This window comes from Nicotiana attenuata, chromosome 6 (genome assembly GCF_001879085.1).
Source record: "Nicotiana attenuata strain UT chromosome 6, NIATTr2, whole genome shotgun sequence".
Classification (NCBI taxonomy): Eukaryota; Viridiplantae; Streptophyta; class Magnoliopsida; order Solanales; family Solanaceae; genus Nicotiana; species Nicotiana attenuata.
In genome coordinates, this window is record NC_031994.1 from 75,409,745 (window position 1) to 75,415,249 (window position 5,505).

General features: G+C 44.9%; 1 pseudogene; it reads right to left on the reverse strand.

Annotated features, from left to right (window-relative positions):
* LOC109228396 lies at positions 1,669-2,077 on the reverse strand (annotated as a pseudogene).

Genomic DNA, 5,505 nt, shown 5'->3' on the forward strand with positions numbered 1-5,505 from the left:
GATCGGAGACCGACACCGCCTACCATATAAGGCCTCATAAGGAGCCATCTGGGTGCTCGACTGGTAGCTGTTATTGTAGGCAAACTCCGCTAAAGGCAAGAACTGGTCCCATGAACCTCCAAAGTCAATAACACAAGCTCGGAGCATGTCCTCCACTATCTGAATAGTCCGCTCGGACTGACCGTCCGTCTGGGGATGAAATGCTGTGCTCAACTCAACCCGTGTGCCCAACTCTCGCTGAACTGCTCTCCAGAAGCGCGAGGTAAACTGCGTACCCTGGTCCGAAATGATAGATGCCGGCACGCCATGAAGGCGAACAATCTCCCGAATATAGATCTCAGCTAACCTCTCGGATGAATAGGAGACTGCCACAGGAATGAAATGCGCTGACTTGGTCAGCCTATCAACAATGACCCAAACTGCGTCGAACTTCTTCCGGGTCTGCGGGAGTCCAATAACGAAATCCATAGTGATCCGCTCCCACTTCCACTCGGGAAGCTCAATCCTCTGAAACCATCCACCAGTCCTCTGATGCTCATACTTAACCTGCTGACAATTCAAACATCGAGCCACATATGCAACATCCTTCTTCATTCTACGCCACCAATAATGCTGCCGCAAATCCTGATACATCTTCGCGGCGCCCGGATGAATAGAGTACCGGGAACTATGGGCCTCCTCCAATATCAACTCTCGAAGTCCATCCACATTAGGCACACATACTCGGCCCTACAATCTCAAAACTCCATCATCATCTATGGTAACCTGCTGGGCACCTCCATGCTGCACCATGTCTCTAAGGACACACAAATGGGGATCCTCAAACTGCCGATCACGGATACGCTCTAATAATGAAGGACGAGCTACCGTGCAAGCTAACACACGACTGGGCTCAGAAACACCCAGTCTCACGAACTGATTGGCTAAGGCCTGAACATCCAAAGCAAGCGGCCTCTGACTGACCGGAATATAAGCAAGACTGCCCATACTGGCTGACTTCTTACTCGAAGCATCGGCCACCATATTGGCCTTCCCCGGATGATATAAAATGGTGACATCATAATCCTTCAACAACTCCAACCATCTCCTCTGCCTCAAATTCAAATCCTTTTGCTTGAACAAGTACTGAAGACTCTTGTGATCAGTGAACACCTCACACGCCATGCCTTACAAATAATGCCTCCAAATCTTCAATGCGTGAGCTATGGCTGCCAACACCAAATCTTGCACTGGATAGTTCTTCTCATGAGTCTTCAACTGCCTCGAAGCATAGGCAATGACCTTGCCATCCTGCATCAACACTACACCAAGCCCAATATGGGAAACATCACAATAGACTGTATAAGGCCCTGAACCTATGGGCAAATCCAATACCGGTGTCGTAGTCAGAGCTGTCTTGAGCTTCTGAAAGCTCGCCTCACACTCATCCGACCATCTGAACTAGGCACCCTTCTGGGTCAACCTGATCATCGGGGCTGCAATAGATGAAAATCCCTCCACGAACCGTCTGTAGTAGCCTGCCAACCCCAAAAAACTCCGGATCTCTGTAGCTGATGCTGGTCTAGGCCAATTCTTGACTGCCTCTATCTTCTTTGGATCCACCTGAATACCCTCAGCTGATACAATATGACCCAGAAATGCAACCGAACTCAACCAGAACTCACACTTCGAAAACTTAGCATATAACTGACTATCCTTCAGAGTCTGAAGAACCACTCTGAGGTGCTGCTCGTGCTCTTCCTGGCTGCGGGAGTACACCAGAATATCATCTATAAAGACTATCACGAACAAGTCTAGATAAGGCCTGAACACTCGGTTCATCAACTCCATAAATGCTGCTGGGGCATTGATAACCCCAATTTGACATGACTAAAAACTCATAGTGCCCATACCGAGTGCGGAATGCTGTCTTAGGGACATCAGACGCCCTAATCTTCAGCTGATGGTAGCCAGATCTCAAGTCTATCTTTGAGAACACCCTTGCTCCCTGGAGCTGGTCAAACAAATCATCAATCCTCGGCAGTGGATACTTGTTCTTTATCGTCACTTTGTTCAATTGCCGGTAATCAATACACATCCGCATCGAACCATCCTTCTTCTTCACAAATAACACCGGCGCACCCCAAGGAGAAACACTAGGCCTGATAAAACCCTTCTCTAGCAAATCCTGCAACTGGTCCTTCAACTCCTTCAACTCTGGCGGGGCCATGCGATACGGCAGGATAGAAATGGGCTGCGTGCCCGGAGCCAGATCAATACAGGAGTCAATAGAAGGAACCTCTGCGCTGGAGTCACGGACATATGCCAGATAAGCCAAGCACCCCTTCTCGACCATACGTCGAGCCTTAGCATATGAAAGAACTCTGCGAGTGGCATGACCTCAGGTCCCTCTCCACTCTAGTCGGGGCAATTCTGGCAAAGCCAAGGTCACGGTCTTGGCGTGACAATCTAAGATGGCATGATATGGGGACAACCAATCCATCCCCAATATGACGTCGAATTCCACCATATCTAAAGGCAGTAAATCAACACGGGTCTCAAAACCGTCGATAGCCACTTTACGTGAACAATGGACGCAATCCACCACAATAAAATCAATCACCGGCGTAGACACATAAACAAGGCACTCAAAGAATCACCGAGCATGACCCGATACGGCGCAAACTAAGACCGAAGCTTCTCTACCACAAGCCAGAACAGTACCTGCACCTCCACCTCTAATACCTTTACCTCCACTTCTCGCATCTCTACCTCCACCTCTAATACCTTTATCTCCACAAAGCCTCCGAAGACGTAGCTGACCTATCACTGGTCTGTGTTGCTGCTCAGCTGAAGAAACGGTACATGACCTCGCCATTCGCGAAAGAACGGAGTAGAAATTCAATCAGCATTTAGAAACCAAAGCGCACGACGAGAAAGAACAAATGACAGATTTTTCCTAACACAATAGCCTCTGGGGAACAAGTACAGACGTCTCCGTACCGACCCCTCAGACTCTACTAAGTTTGTCCGTGAGTTGTGAGACCTATGTAACCTAGTGCTCTGATACCAACTTGTCACGATCCGGATTTCCCACCATCGGGATCGTGATAGCGCCTACTCATGGTAGCTAGGCAAGCCAACTTATTTACTTTTCATTAATAAATAAATCTGTTAACAATCCATAGCATCAATAAGAAACATGGAATTTAATAATAATAATAATAATAATAGCGGAAGTCTAATTTATAAGTCTGAATCAAAACGCGGAATAGTCAACAATAGCCTCTACCAAAGATTTGGTGTCACATTACTCACGAACCACTAAGAATAAACTAAATACAAAGGTCTGAAAGAAATATAACAGCTGTCTGTCTCGAAAACAATGAGGCAACAGTCGAAAGGAAAACATAAAGAAGAGGCGCCGGGACTGCGGACGCCTGCAAGGCTACCTCAGTCTCGTGATAATGAAAGCCTGCTCCCGTACTAATGCTGCTGCTGCTCCTCAGAACCTGGACCTGTGCAAAAATGCACAGAAGTGTAGCATCAGCACAACCGACCCCATGTGCTGGTAAGTAACTAGCCTAACCCCGGCGAAGTAGTGACGAGGCTAGACCGGACACCACATGAACCTGTGCAGCTATAAATATACAACGGAATCGAAATACCAGGCAAGTAACAATGTGGGAGGGGAAACATGCTATGGGGAGATAACAATATTAACAGTAATCCAAAGTAACCAACTAAAGCAACTTAGAATTACAGTGAGCAAGAACCAATACTCAAAATAAACACATGGTATCAGTAACTGTTGCGGCGTGCAACCCGCTCCATAATTACTATTGTTGGGCGTGCAACCCGCTCCACCAATACCACTGTTGCGGCGTGCAACCCGATCCTTAATATCATTGTTGCGGCGTGCAACCCGATCCTCAATATCATTTAACAGTCCGACTCCCCAAACAACAGTCACAATTAAGGGGCATAAAAATAAGTAAATATTTGACAAACATCCCGGCAAGGGAAAGAATCCAACAAGTTCAACCAAACGTCCCGGCAAGGGAATAATCAACAACGTTTTCTCTTTCTTACTTTTCTTATCTCACGATATCACTGGAACCCAAGCTCCAAGAAATTTCTTATCTCATATTCCGTCACAAACAACAATATAATGACTTCCCAGTAAGGGAACAAAACATCATCTCAAATATTCTGGCAAGGGGATTACTATAACCACATTAGTTCCAACATCTAACCACCACATTAGTTCCAACATCTAACTACCACAGCTATAACCAACCTATTACCACACTTGACCACCTCAGCTATATCTACCGACTACCACACCCAACCAACCCATCTATAACTATAGTCATCATATGACACAAGGAAACATTAACCTGAGCGACCCTAGTATCTGTTAAGAACACAATGCAGAGGAATCACAACCCAACAATAGCCCGCCAAGAGGGCAACATAATGATCTCTCCTCTTTCTCGCTTTTACTTCACAATTCTTTTTCACAACTCGAGCAGATGCTCCAGAGGTTCAATTATCACTTATACTTTCGCAATTCGTTCTACAACTGGAGCCGACGCTCCTCAATGAATCAGGTCATTTCATATACTTTCAATATTCATATCACAGTTCGAGCCAATGCTCCTAGGAATCAAATTATCATATCACCATTCACATGTTATTCACAATATATGGAAATACTCCAATAAACATGAAATTCACAATAAGTTCATGATAATCACATTATAAGGACTCACGGTCATGCTAGACACCAATGTATAGATACTTGTCACCATGCCTATACATCGTACTCGATCACATAGCAGTTAGCAACAAGACTCAACTCCTATTCCCTCAAGCTAGGGTTAAACCAAACACTTACCTCGAAGCCTTGAAATCCTTTTAATCCTTAACTATTGCTTTACCTCGTGGTTCCACCTCCAATTCGCTCGAATCTAATAACAAATTGCTCAATTACTTTAATAAACATTATATGAATCAATTTGAATGCATAAAAATGAGTTTCCCAAGTTTTTTCCAAAAATTCCAAAATCGCCCCCGGGCTCACGTGGTCAAAACTCGAGGTTCGAACCAAAATCTGGCTACCCATTCCCCCACGAGTTCAAATATATAATTTGTTTTGAAATCGGACCTCAAATCGAGGTCCAACTCCCCAATTTATAGAAAACCTAGGTTCTACCCAAAAATCCCAATTTCACCCATGAAAATCTTTTATTTCAAGTGGAAAACATGTTTAATGATGTTAAAGATTGAAAGAATTGAGTAAAAATCAACTTACAAGTGATTTGGGATGAAGTTTGCTCTTGAAAATTCGCCTATGGTGTTTGGGTTTTGAAAGAATGGTGAAAAGTGGTGAAAATTCGACTAAGTATAAAATTTGCTGGGCCTCGGATATGGGAAATGTGAACAGAGGTTCGCATTTGCGAACAAAACAGGCGTGGGAATTGCGAACATTTTAGTTCGCATTTGCGAACTTGGGTCTGGAGG